At 42.9% G+C, this 14,491-nt stretch overlaps 1 protein-coding gene across 10 annotated transcripts in view; it reads left to right on the forward strand.

Annotated features, from left to right (window-relative positions):
- The first annotated feature begins 1,129 nt into the window (after nucleotides 1-1,129).
- The window catches only part of IL1R1 (interleukin 1 receptor type 1), an 80,512-nt gene continuing 67,150 nt past the window's right edge, over nucleotides 1,130-14,491 (forward strand). For 3 of the 10 annotated variants that reach the window (XM_054010007.1, XM_054009998.1, XM_054010080.1), the window contains exons 1-2: nucleotides 8,084-8,205; nucleotides 8,309-8,414. The gene's annotated coding sequence lies outside the window, so the exon portion shown is untranslated. Of the gene's footprint in view, nucleotides 1,147-3,540; nucleotides 3,556-8,053; nucleotides 8,206-8,308; nucleotides 8,415-8,781; nucleotides 8,854-14,491 lie in introns of those variants that run through there. The other 7 variants (XM_054010025.1, XM_054010090.1, XM_054010030.1 and 4 more) reach the window with 6 other exon arrangements.

Below are 14,491 nucleotides of genomic sequence, written 5' to 3' on the forward strand. Positions count from 1 at the left end.
TGACAGCCCTAATTTAAATCCATGGATTTTGAAGCCCTTACATAGTTTTTTGTCCCAGGCTATTAGGACACTCACAAACCTGTAGTTCTAGAGAGGTCATTGTAACTATGAGAGTAAACTCAAGTAAAGTAATCAGAACCTAGAGATGTTTTCTTGTATCTATTCATGGACCCCTAAAGATTTTAACCAGACAAAAACTCTCTCTGTCGGTCTGTCTTTCGATATATTGATTCTCTTTTATTGCAGGCTCACAGGTAAAATAATAGCATGGTTGCATAATAAAGCTGTGAGACATCACATTAAAAAAAGTGATATAAACTTTCCTTTTTATATTTTTGTCCTAAGTTTCCGTCTGGCTTGTCTTCTGTAAGTTTCCATTCTGAGTTATTTGCTTTTACCAGAAAGACACTTGAAATGTTATTTGCCCTTCACTGTTTGTTTTCGAGTGACTTATGCAATAGCTATTTTGGCAGCTGAGAATTGGACGTCAGAAGCAAGTCAGCAAGTGGTTCACATCAGTGTTTGATGTTCACAACCCTATTGATTATAATGTTGCAAAAGTTATTTGAGGATTTTCTTATGCTGAACTTGGCTTCTGATTTGGCTCTGATAATTTTATACCTGCAAATAACAGTGGCCTCAAATAGGTGCACTTATATTTTATTGCAATTACAAACCTAACTGCCTGATTTGAGGGTGCTATAAAATGCACTAAGAACTATTTGCCTACATAAGGACATGGGTGTTAAATTGAAGGTTGCTTCTGAAAAAAATATTCCAGAGATCATAGTTCATGACTATAACATCAGAGCCAACAGATTTAGTCATCGGATGATGACAGCAGTGAGAAGTAACTTTTTTTTTAAGAAGGGTGCAGGGATTTTTCCATAATCATTCCATTAAAACGAGAGAAGAAAAACATGCTAAAGGTTGTTTCTCCCTTCCCCATTAGAGAAAGTGCCTGTTTACACCTGCAGCTGATTCACAGAACACTTAGATGCCAGTTCTACAACCCTCAAAATGTTTAAAGAAACTCAAGGTGTGGTGCGACTGTGGGTATAGTGCATGCAATTACAGTACCTTGGCAGCAAGATGGCATAAATTATCATACAGCTGAACTACCTGAAAGGACATGGCAATGTCTTGGTGAGTTTCCCAATTACTAACAGCTTTACAAATCTTGGGCTTGGTGTAAAAGGCTTCCTGTCAGCAACTATGCTTGACGCGCATAGGAGGTTAGGACATAGGGTAGCTTCTAACCACTATGTACTGGACAGCGTTGCCATTAGTGAAATGACATCCTGGAGGAAGATCAGAGTTTACATCAACCGGTGCCTTAGAAAATTGAAACATGACATAGCATGAAGTGCAACTTCAGCTCAGTGGCACTGGAGAACCAATATACTAGCTACATAGTCTTAAAAAGTCAGTACATATCCAATTCTGTGGAGCATTGTATATTGTTTAGCCCGTGGGTCGTGCAGACAATAACATTAACTCTCAAAGTCTTGATCCTGCCATTCCTACTCTCATTGAATACAGTGGGAATTCTGCATGAGTAAGGATTGTTGGCCCCAACTGTGTACTGAGCTCTGATTTCTCATCTCAGACTGCTTGCATCTATTCCTATGAAGTGCAAGCAAATGCCCTTAAAATTCACCACAGTCACAGGATGACACTGGCCCTTTAAGAGGGAGCAGGGTCATTGCACCTGTGCCTTATCAGCTGACCCACTTAAGCTTAAAAGAGGGCACCTGCGTGCTACAAGAGAGACCCAGGGAGTCAGGGTTTCCTTAGAGTACAATGGTGAAGATAGTCTCCCAGCCAAGATGCTGTGGTGGTTTGCACTAGGAAGAGCAGGGTTGCACTTCAGTTGGAAAGGCTGAGGTGGCTGTCTTGGTAGAATGACTGAAGAGGATTGTTAGCGCTAGAAGGGGTGGAAGATCCTGGTATGTAGGGCATCATGTCATGGGTCTTTAAGGACAACATAAGCTGATGTGATATATGGATGATGTTGGGGGCTTTTGTTACGGGCTATGTTTTGATGATAACCTGTCCCCAAGGAAGGGTATTACTTAGTCAAGAAAGCTCATGTGAAGTTACTGGGGACTCTGAAGAGGGAAACTGAGGTAGGTGAACCTGGCTTGCTGTAGGGCACTCTAAGTGGGGTAGCCTATGACAGCTACCTAGTCCACTAACTATCCATGGCCAAAATGTGCTAGTCTCTAAGGCACTGTGCTTCTTTCTAATGATTTCCCAGCAGTCCTCAGGATTCAGGCTGCATAACTAGGGAGGAAACTGAAATGAGGGATGACCATTTCCACAGCACTGTGAGTAAATCTGTATTGAATATTTAGATTGCAGTAGTGCCCCAAGCCGTGCGATGCACTTTCCAAACGCAAATAAAAGCACAGCCTCGGTGCTCTTTAGGAGAAAGATTTAAAAAAACAGGGAAAAGCTGGGGGGAAAGGATTGTAACACATAAGCAGCGCAATGAGGGTGATGAGAGGTCTCTGTCTTATTAGTCAGACATTTCCTTCTTTTTATTTAGAAGACTCTCCCGTTTTCTCCATCATTCAAACCTCTTGTCTTCTCTTCACAGCAACCCCTCTCTCCATAGTGATGAGCAGCTCACTCATGAGAATTATCAGTTCAACAGCTAAATAGATAGCTTAATTTCTTGTGTGCATCACAGAAGAAGTGGAAGGGTTTAAATGAAGAGAAGGGGGGAGTCCTTGTGGGCCAGCTCAGGAGCGGATTTACCATGAAACAAACTGTGTGGTGGCATGGGGCCCCCAGTGATGAGGCCCCCAAAATGCAGGAAAAATCTTATCTGACAACCTGTCCGAGTCCTGGTTGGTGGCCCAGCAGGGCGCAGGTAGCCTGCCTGCCATGGCTGGTGGCCAGCGTGTCCCTGCAGCCCCAGGGGTGGGGCGGTCTCCATGTACTGCCCAAGCACCTACTCTACAGCTCCCGTTGGCTGGGAACTGTGGCCAATGGGAGCTGCGGGGGGGCACCTGCAGGCAGTGGTACATGGAGACCTCCTGCCCCCCGGTCTAGGAGCCGCTGCCAGAGGGGAGTGTGTGCCAGTTGCTTTGGGAGCCATGCCACCCCCTCCCAACTCCCTGCCCCAGCCCAGAGTCTGCACCCAAATTCCCTCCCAGAGCCTGACCTCTGCACTCCCTCCTGCACCCCAATCCCCTGCCCCAATCAAGGTATTTCACTTTATCTTCATTTACTTCTCATTATTTATAATATAGGAGGAGGGTGAAAGAAAAAAAGAATGAAAAATGCGGGGGGGGGAAGGGAATATAAAAGAGTGTTCTTTTTCTTGGCTAAACACTTCCTGCACAGGAGCGGTTTAAAGGCTTGTTTGAGTAGCTACAAGGAACCAAGTCAGTTCTATTGTGTGGGTCAGTCACTGAAATGAAATATGCGTATACACAACATCATATTTACATGAAATCCTGATAACTTAGTCACTTTATTGGAAGTACATTGACTTCAGTGGAGCAAGGATTTCGCCCTGTACACCTCCCCTGAAAGACTTTCATTGTGAGTAAATATGTGAATTTGCATATGGTGTTTGGCATAAAAATGGAGAGAGGAAAGCTTTCACTCAAATTATCCTCAAATGATGTGGTGTTGGCAGCTTCCAAAGCTTTATTACCATGACTCAGAATAATTAACTGTTAAGTTTCCACCACTTCAAGGCTTTAGTTAATAAAAAGAAGGAAAGATTTGGAAGGCATGATCGGGTGTTCACCCCCACCAGCCTTGAAGGGGTTAGAGGCTGAGAAGGGGGCCAATTAACTTGATAGGCTGCATCTGAGAGGAATTAGGCTAGATAAACAACCCCGGATTAGGAATTGAGCCCAGCTGAGAAAGAACTGGCTGGGTTATGATAAATCCAGGAAGCAGACTGGAGCTGTAGCCCTTTTCTAGCCTAAGAGAGGGAAAGGGGGAAAAGACTAGAAGCTTTGAGGTCCTGAGGGAAGGGCAAACCCAGAGAAGAATAGATAAAAAGCCTGACACAGGTGAAGTAGGAGCAGCCCAGTGAAACAGTAGGAAGATTTGGGACAGTGCAGAAGTTGGCTGCTGGTTGCAGGGTCCCTGGGATGTAACCTGGAATAGTAGGTGGGCCCTGGTTTCCCCTACTATCCACTGGGGAGGTGTCACAGACCAGGCAGTGGAGCAGAAGGCTGTCTAGGACAATCATCCAGTGGAACTTTGGTACCCTGGAACGGGAGGGCTATAGTTACCTGCTTGGAGGGCCAAATTATAAAGAGAGCATCATGAGTTGCAGAAAGAGAGAGAGAGGAAGCGGCAAGGTACATGTATGAGTAACAGAAATGGGGATTAGCTACACTCATGTCTGATATCCTGAGTGGCCAGGAGAAGGCACCCCTAGTGGTGAGTGTACCCCATGACAGAAGGGTATATTCCCCTCTATCACACAAAATATCTTAATTGCTTCACCAGGGTGAAATTTGCTCCTGTGCAAGTTCAGCCCAAAGCCCTCCAAACAGGGCTTAAGTGGGAGTCTTATGGTAGTTTCTAGCATTAAAAATCTTTCAAGTTTACGTGTTAAAAGATCTTTTTCCTAGGCTAACTTTCAGAATTAATAGTTTTTCTCCCACCCATATTCCTGAGCATATTTACTCCACAGTTATCTGTGGGAAAGAAAAAAGCCAATTCTTTCTTTTTGTGGTTTTTATTATTAGGCCTTTTATTTTTAGGGTCAAAAAAGGAAAGTGTGTTCTCAGGCAGCACCTGACGGCAGCAGCTTGCACTTGGCCACTGTTGACAGGATTCCAGGACCAGTTCTATCTGGCTGTAGAGAGAGCTCGTGGCTGGATTAAGGGCCTGATTATTAGCCTCAAGAGGTAGTGGGTGAGACCTTAACATAGAAACACATCTCTCTCTCTGATTCTCCTCTGTCTGTTCAGCTGAGATGACCGGGCAATGAAGTCTTTCCAGCACTTTTTGTCTTGTGCTTCATTCATCTTTAAACATACCTGTACCTGTTTCTCTATATGACTCTATCAAATTGTAACCCTTCTGCCCATCTAAGTTGGCAGCAACAAGGGCCGGGTTCTGTATCTAGGGGTTCCGTTTCAATAACACAGTGCAAAACCGGCTCGAGCCCCCACCCAGTGACCTGGGACAATTATATACCACCCCCTGGGCGCCTCTAAGAGGCAATACTTCCCCTCTCGCAAGCACAGAGTCTGAGTGTAACAGAAAATGTTTAATAACATGAGGTAAACGACATCAGCGTTAAATTGGAAAAACACCACAAACAGGCTTCATGAGCAAAAACTCACCCCAGCAAATTGGGCTGTGTCCTTTCCCTTTGGTTCTTGAAACCAGCAACCCAAGGATCACCAAAGTCCCCAAAGTGAATTCAGCTCAGCAGTCTGTAATTAGACTTCTAATGGAATCAAAGTTAGCTCTGACATTCAACAGTGGAGAGAGGAGATAGTGCAATGGGTGTTTCAACCCCTCGGGGAGGGGGCCATACCATCAGGTACAAATACCTGTCCCCATCCTCTCTCTCTTCACTGGGTTTTGTAACCCATGCTCCTTGTCAAGCAAGTGCTACTTAGGTAATGGTGATGGACTCACTCAGTCCTTCTGTCATACAACAGGTTCACTGCCCTTGATTCACAGAATCAGGGTAACAAAACTTTATTCTTCCTGCCCCAATAACAAAGAAACTGGGGATCCCACAGCAGCCAAAGTAACCACTTTGAGTTGCTGTTGTTTCATGCCAGGCGAGTGGGTGTGCCTATGCAAACAAGATCAGCCCCTGGAGTTCTTTTCCACACTCGCCATAATTCACCACCAGATGTCAGGGTAGAGCTCATCCTGACTCTGCTTACAAAATGAAATAAATTTTGTTAAAAATACATAAGACTTTAAACTTTATTTTAATGGGCATGGCAAGGCTGAAGTGAGTTCACATTTAGTGCAATGAGAGATTTGTACTATACATGGTTTTGAAATAACTTTACATTGGTTATTAAAATGCTATTGGCAAATTGTTGCTACTATCAGGCTCAAATGTAAGCAGTTCTGACTGCAGTTATCATGAAAAAAGGAAATTACCCAGCTAGATGGTTTGACAGAATTGGCTGGCAAATTTCCCTTAACAATGTAGACCAGGGGTAGGCAACCTATGGCACGCGTGCCAAAGGCGGCACACGAGCTGATTTTCAGTGGCATTCTCACTGCCTGGGGGGGGGGGGGCTCTGCATTTTAATTTTAAATGAAGCTTCTTAAACATTTTAAAAACCTTATTTACTTTTCATACAACAATAGTTTATTTATATTTTATAGAAAGAGACCTTAAAATATATTACTGGCATGCAAAACCTTAAATTAGAGTGAATAAATGAAGACTTGGCACACCACTTCTGAAAGGTTGCCAACCCCTGATGTAGAGTTGGTTAGGAATCTTCTGAAGAAACCCTTTTTGATGGCAAATGTTGGTTGGTTTGTTCTTCTAAATCAAAACTCTTCATGGAAACCTATTGTTTTCAATGCCAATGTTTCTCAGATCTAGGATGGATGTGTGTGTCCACAGAATAGCCAAGTAGGTCTCCCAGATGAGTGCCTTAACCACTGGGCTATCGAGTAGTCTTGCTCTGCCCCAATGACTATGTAATTATTGATAGGAAGAGGCACAACAGGAGAGAGTGACAGACTGACTCTATAGCTTGGACTCTGGCAGAGTGCAGACTTGAATTTGGGTCTCCTAAGTCCCGTAACCACTGGGCTATTGTCTGTCACTTTTCTGAAATTTTTTGCAAAAAATCCAGATCTTAGTTTTGTTCAGTAGTAGGGAAAAAACATGTCAAAACCTCAATTTTTCACAATATAGAATTCTTGTTTTCTGGCAAGCCCTAGAGGTGTGGTGTCTTTTGGGTTTTTTTTGTTCAAAACTCTACAGAGCACTCGACTAATTCTGCTAATTCAGTTCATGTTTGTGTTTAAGTAGGTCTTGGGAATGGGTGGCTTGCTACCAGTCAGTTGGGATCATGCAATCCCTTAGGATGTAATAATAAAACAGACCTAAATGGCTACATTTTCACAACCCATATGAATATGTACATTCAGGAAAAGGCATTAGATTGCCACAAATGGAAAATAGCCCAAAAGGGGCAGGATGCCATCAGCAGCTCCAGGGTGGGCAAGGGGAACAGTCACTATGCCACCTCTGATGGGGTGCAGTGCCCAATCCCCCTGTGTGTCCAGCCAGTTTTGTTGCCAATGTGAAGAACATGGGGGGGGGGGGGGATATACTCCAGCCGAACCCATCTGTCCTTGGGGAAAGCTATTGCCTAGCAGCCCTGATCTGCTTTTGTTCTCTCTGAATGGAAGCAGTGGCATTGTGTTCAGCTCCTGCATGTAAGGGAAAGATACCTAGTATCCTCTCCCCACTGTGCTGGGAATAATTTTGATCATAAATATCATTTGATATTAAATAATCACCTATAGTTACTGCATTCCCTGATCTGTATAGGAGCATACTAGGATCTGCCATATTAGATCAGACCATTGACATCTCGAAGCTAGCATTCTGATAGCAAAATCTGGAGGTAGCCAACTTTCTAAAAGCTTTCATCGTTATGAACTCATGTTCTGCTCTGCAGAATGTTTACACGTTTGGGTCTGATTTTTTTAACCTCACTTACTCCTGTGTACATTTGGAGTGACTCTATTTGAAGTACTCGTGTGTAAAATCGGTGTGAGATCAGATCAGACTGTGTGTGTGTGCATTCATGTAAAGACGCCAAAGGAGATGGTGTGACAGATGAGGAAATGAAGAGGTTTAGAGTCTAGAATAAAAAACAACACCATGGGTTTTGTTTCTGAAATTGATGCTGCCATTCAGTTCAGTAGCTTTTCACAGAATTTTCTGAGTGAAGGGAATGGTTAAAAAGAACCATTTAGTGGTTAATGTGAGTTGACTAAAGCTTGTGTTTTGCAACTTTCTGGCAGCTTTCTGACATTCCTTGGCAATATGCCCAGGTCATAGTTTCCTGTTCAGACTTCCTGAATTGTGCCGTTCCTAGAGGATTCAAGAACTAACTGATTCAACGTAACAAAAGTATAAGACAAGAACTTTCTCTTTTGTTGCTGCCCTTTCACAAACAGCAGTAATTAATAGCAAGATAAAAACATACTAGCAACTGTCCTGTATGTATATTTTAATATAGTGTAAAAACTGGGTATAAAAGCTTTGGGGGAGGACTGAAGTGCTGCTTGTTGAAAGTGTTTTCTTAATTTTCTTCATATACAGGTTTTCAAAAGACCAGCTATAGCTCAGCATTCTTCCTTTGGAGGATCACCTATAAGACAGAAACACTGAATTGGAGGTGCCGTTCCCAATTTACCTGTGAAGTAAGGTAGCTAAAGTCAAATGTTTATTGAACTATATGTTCTTTTCTCCGGATTTAATGTTGTCATTCGCTTTTCTATGTTGTGCAGTAAAATGACAAATTTTTATGAGAAGTTCTGACTGGCTTTAAGGGCTGAATCAAAGCCCATTGAGGTTTCAATGACGTCATAGACTTTGGATCAGGCCCTCAAAGAGTATCTCTCTGCCACTGATTTCTCATTACTCCCAGGCATTGTAACAAACGTTTAAAGTTTGTGAGTATAAATTAAGCTAATGCATGCATTGCATTTCAGGAAAGTTTGAATAAAGATAATCTATACCCTGTGTGTTTATAGTTTATGACTAGATATGAAAATTGAAAACCATAGACCACTAAGTCCTACTGAGCACTCAGTAACTGCAGTCTGTAGGAAGCTGTGGACAATGACTTCACAGTGAAGGAAAAGGTCAGCTTTTTTTTTTTTTTATTTATTTTGTGCTATGCAAAAAAAAGTCCCTGAGTCACAGGGAATTGCAACACTCACAGATGAGAGGAATGTTCATACAAATAAGCTCCAGACCTCCCATGCTTCCTTGAGCCTTATTTTAGATCTGTCACAGCTTTCCTGTACAACTGTGGCCATGCAATGCATAAGCATTTCTAAGGCTGTTGTAGAAGAACAGGTCATGGGCAATTTGGCAAAATAGCTATTGGAGGGAGTAGTCTTCTATCGGAAGACACAGGTAGCTGGGGTGAAAACCAGACCACTGAATGAGGCCTCCTCATCAGCCAGCTCATACAACTCGGCACCTACTGGAATTTTCAAAAGCACCATCGTGTCTAACTTCAGTTACAAGCCCAGACTAGCACCCAGCTACTGGACCATACGTCCTCTCTGAGGAAGTGATTAAGATGATTGAGTGGGTTTTACATTCCCATAAAATATATTTTATACTCTGTTAAGAGGCAGGTAGACCGAAACACAAGCTTGAATTAATGCTGTGTGAAAAGACTTTTAGTTCTTTAAGTCTGTCTTAGAAATTCTATGACAAGTGCTTCTGCATGTTATGAAATGTTGTTATTCCTGTTTCGATTGTATGAAATAACTCTGAAATGACAAAAGACAATTGTATAAACCAGCACACAAGTAAGGGGCCAAAGTTGACTTACAACAGTGTTACACTAGGGTGAAATTGTGTTTTCATGAGCTGAAAGTCTGACACTAGAGAGATAAGTTGGGTGGGGAATCAGTATTTATTCTGTTGGTGAGAGAGACAGAAGTTGGTCCAATAAAAGACATTACCTCACCTACCTTCTCAATCTCTCTCTCCTATCCTGGGACCAACACAGCTACAATAACACTGCATCTTACGCTAGATTCAGTTTCAGAAGTGCTTTCATTTTTCCAGCTCTGTTTTTAAACCTATGTTGGCATCCTTTTGTCTGTGAGAGACGGTGGGAATTGCAGCCTATGATGTAGATGGTTTGCAATGTCTCATGTGACTGAATAGGCCAATCCGAGGTTTGCATGATCTTTGGCAGTTATTGCAAGTGTACATATCTTGGTTGGGAACTGCTTGCTTCCTATGGGCTCTTCTCTCTTCAAGCTGTAGGAGCCAGCTCCTGTCGTGGACTTTTCTACCCTGATGAAGACAGTGGCACCACTTGTTATGATCACTTGCCAAGATTTCCCATTGGTCAGGATCAATTCCTTTCATTCGGGGATGGGGTGCAATCCAACTTGCACTGAAGTCATTTTGACTTCAACAAGAGTTTGATTGGGTCTAGGTCACAAACTGACTATTTATTTAAAGTTGCCCAGAACCTGATTTTGATTTAGTTGTTGCTGCTGCTGCTTGTAGTGGCCATTGATCATTTCAGGAAACACGGACCTTGAGATGTCAGAATTGTGTATTTTACTTCACAGATCAGGAGGACATTTAGGGCCAATGTATTTGTGAATGTTTAAGCAGTGCATATACTTGATCTGTGGGAGTCTGGAAGAAGGAGCATAAACCTCTCTGCACAGCTTTTGTTTTCCAACTTGCTTCTGCCCTACACCAACTATTTGGACTGAGCTGGGGTGGCAATAAAAGTCAAGCTTTACTTCACAAAGGGTTCATGAGTGTAGTAAATTCAGGTGGTCCTTAGGGTCTGAGATGATGCCTTCTCTCAAGTTCAGAATCATTTTTTCAAAAAAGAAAGGAAATATAAACAATAAGGTTGAAGTCACCTTGGGACAAGGGCCCAAATAATCAAAGGTGATTAGGCACCTAATTCCCATTGATTTCACTGGGTGGTAGGTGTCTAAATACCTTTTGAGGATCTGGGCCAGGATGACTAAGGCTGTTGTAACAAACAGGGCTAATTGAAGGTTCTGAAAAAACTTAGATAATTTGCTCACTTTCTACAGAATCTTTTTTTATATTCTTACAACCTGCTGTGGTGATGGTCACTCTCATACTTGCTCTGGGTTATTCACCTAAACTAAGTGTGAGTTGTTGGCTTCTTTGGAAATGGACCAACAGATACACTTTTAGGCATGCAGCAGGACAAAGAAGCAGATAGGGGAGGCCACGTAGCTATATCAGGAAGCAAAGGTGGAGATCCAATATGATACTGGATTATGGACCAGATACTGCTGGCCCTACTTATCAATAGCACTGTTCACAGGAGCAAGGCAAACAAGATTTGGTCCTAAATCTCCAGTTCCTTCCTAGGCTGGTAAAAGGCTGAGCATTGTAAACTCACTGAGACTGGTTGTCTTTTCATTTACACTGTTGGAAATTGGGAGTAATTCTACTGAAGTCAGTCAATTAACCTAGTGTATAAAAGTGGTGGGGGAGATCAAAACTACTCTATCTGACAGTGCAGGGGTGAAATGTAAGGTCTATTACTTATCAACATGTCCTTGATAACATAGTGTTAATTAAGAGGAGGAGGCTGAATCTGTTTCCCAGGGTAGTTATTCCGGCAATAATCTGGAGATTGGGAAATAAAATGGAAAAATTCCAAAGATGAATAAGCAGTGAACTTCAAGCACGTGCTGGAAAACAGGAAAGTCCCAATCTGAAGACTAAATTTAAGAGCTTTTATTTCCCATCTCTATCAGCCCCTCAGCTAAGAAGGGATGAAAAGTTCGGAAAACTTGCTCAAATGTTAGCAAGATGAGGGAGAGGAGTTGAATTTAAACAGTATCAGCCCTCCTTTCCCTCTGGTCCTGCTGAAACTTCTCTGGACAAATGCTACACATTTGGGCTCTTGTTTAATGGGCATCATTGAGCAATGAAGTGCCATGGCTGGGGGACATCCACGCTACGTTGAATTATGCCCCATCAAATATCTACAGGACTTAATGTTAAACCTTTGGGGAAGTAAGGACAGAAGTGGAAGGGGCCAGATGAGGTGGAGCTATGCTGCTAGAGGAGAAGGAGAAGGTGAAGTTTGGCCACCTGCATGGACATTCTATGCTTCCATGGTGCTCTGAGATATCTGGCCTCCTGTCCACAAAATGGGAAGGTAAATCCAGCTCCCCTGCCTGCATGAGACCTCCAAAACTTTGCACATGGACACTCATGTGATTTCCTTCCCCCCCTTCCCCAAATAGCTTTGGCCCTTCTTTCAATTTTTCTGTGTGGGGAGAAGGTAATGGGGCACTATCTGGTCTGTTCTGGTTTTGGGTACAGATGCATGGTCAGTGGCTAGGCAGATTCATTGGTCGAAACTACCTGTGTTGGGATGTTCAGTGGCCTCAGCCCCTGCCCATGGGTGTAATGCCTGCTGTGAGGCATCAGCATGAGCACTCCAAGGCAGCTAAGGCAAGAGTCAATCAATCCTGGTGGAAATCCCCATTAGTTGAACTTTGCATGGATTGAGAGGATTTGGTCCAAAGAATGGTAAGGTGGTGAAGAATACTAAAAAATAAGCAAATAAATGTAGAGTTAAAACTGACCTCTATTAGCAAGGTGCAATATGTCTAATTAAACAAGTATCTTATCTAGGAAGAAACCCAGATATTGGAGGTGAGACTTAAATTGAGTCTTTAATTAGCTTGGATTGTAATAATCTCTCAACTTGTTCTATTGTTAGATCACTTCCTTTATATTTTATTAAGTAACTCAAAAAAAAAAATCCAGTTTTGTGTAAATGTACTGTAGTCACACAAGCGTTTACACAATTCATTTAAAAAGTTTGGCAACTATCTAATGTCATTTTTATTATGATATTGCATCTTTCTAGAAAGGTTTCTTGTACTGTTACTTAGTTACTTTAATACATTTAATCTCATGATTAAAAAGCCACTACATATAGTGTTGAAAGGTGATGGGTCCCTGTGGCATTCTAATGGGTGTTTATAAAACAGTAAGGCCTGATTCTGCTCCCATTTACACCACTGCAATCCCACTGATGTCTATGGAGTTGCTTGCTCCTGATTTACTGTAAGTGAGAGGTGAATCAGGCTGTATATGTTTTGAAATGTCCTTTGCACATCCTGTATTATGAATTCTTGCAACTTAGCCAGCCAGTCAGAAGAAAGCAGTACTTTTCCAGAGCCTGTTACCTTTGTAGATTCATAGATTCTAGGACTGGAAGGGACCTCGAGAGGTCATCGAGTCCAGTCCCCTGCCCGCATGGCAGGACCAAATTTGACCTGCTCCGTTCCCGACCTGGGCCGGTTCACCCCTCCTTAGGCAACCTGGTGACCCGAAGCTTCCCAGGGATCACCATATTGATGCCGAACTCAGTGCGGACACCCGATCGGCATAGCCCACTGCAGCCCAGAACTCCTGAGCTCAAGCGATCCGCCAGCCTCAGCCTCCCAGCAGCGGGGATCACAGGCACAAGCCACGGCGCCCGGCGGATCGCTTGAGCTCAGGAGTTCTGGGCTGCAGTGGGCTATGCCGATCGGGTGTCCGCACTGAGTTCGGCATCAATATGGTGATCCCTGGGAAGCTTCGGGTCACCAGGTTGCCTAAGGAGGGGTGAACCGGCCCAGGTCGGGAACGGAGCAGGTCAAATTTGTTACCTTTGTGTTGTACCTGTTCAATATTAAGTCCAGAGTTACTGGCATTTAAGGCCTGATCCAAAGCCCACTGTAGTAAAATGGTGTCTGTCCGTCGGCTTCAGTGGTTTTTAGTTCTATCCTGAGGAAAACTATATTTTTTGGCCCAGTCTTTAAAACTCTCATTCAAATTATTGAAGTCAATGAGACCACTCACATTAGTTAGGGTTTGAGATTAAGACCGGGACTTCTGGGAACTGGGTGCATAACTTCTGTAGGCTCTCTTAAAATGTGAGAGGCCAAACTTCTTGGTTAGAGACAAGATTGGAAGCAAGGAGATCTGGTTTTCATTTCTGACTCCTCCACAGACTTTCTTGAGTAAGTCACTTATCTTCATTTTACAGACATACAGGAAGCTTAATACCCTGTTTCCCCGAAAATAAGACATCCTCCGAAAATAAGGCCTACTTACAGTTTTGCCTCTCGTTGTAATATAAGGCATCCCCCCGATAATAAGACCTCCCCGATAATAAGGCATCCACCGATAATAAGGCATTTTTCATTTCTGAAAAATAAGACATCCCCTGAAAATAAGACCTAGCGCATCTTTGGGAGCAAAAATTAATATAAGACACTGTCTTATTTTCGGGGAAACAGGGTAATACTCGCCTCTCTGAGGTGCGGTAAGGTTTAACTCAGGGGTAGGCAACCTATGGCAGGCGTGCTGAAGGCGGCACACAAGCTGATTTTTGGTGGCACTCTCACTGCCCGGGTCCTGGCCACCAGTCCGGGGGGCTCTGCATTTTAATTTAATTTTAAATGAAGCTTCTTAAACATTTTAAAAACCTTATTTACTTTACATACAACAATAGTTTAGTTATATATTATAAACTTATGGAAAAAGACCTTCTAAAAACATTAAAATGTATTACTGGCACGCGAAACCTTAAATTAGAGTGAATAAATGAAGATTCAGCACACCACTTCTGAAAGGTTGCCGACCCCTGAACTTTTAAATCATCTTGAGATCCTCCAGTAGAAGGCACCAAGGAAGTGCAAAATACTGGTTGCTACAGACGGTGGATACATTTCACCTTTAAAG

The sequence above is a fragment of the Malaclemys terrapin genome, chromosome 1 (genome assembly GCF_027887155.1).
Source record: "Malaclemys terrapin pileata isolate rMalTer1 chromosome 1, rMalTer1.hap1, whole genome shotgun sequence".
NCBI classification, from domain to species: domain Eukaryota; kingdom Metazoa; phylum Chordata; order Testudines; family Emydidae; genus Malaclemys; species Malaclemys terrapin.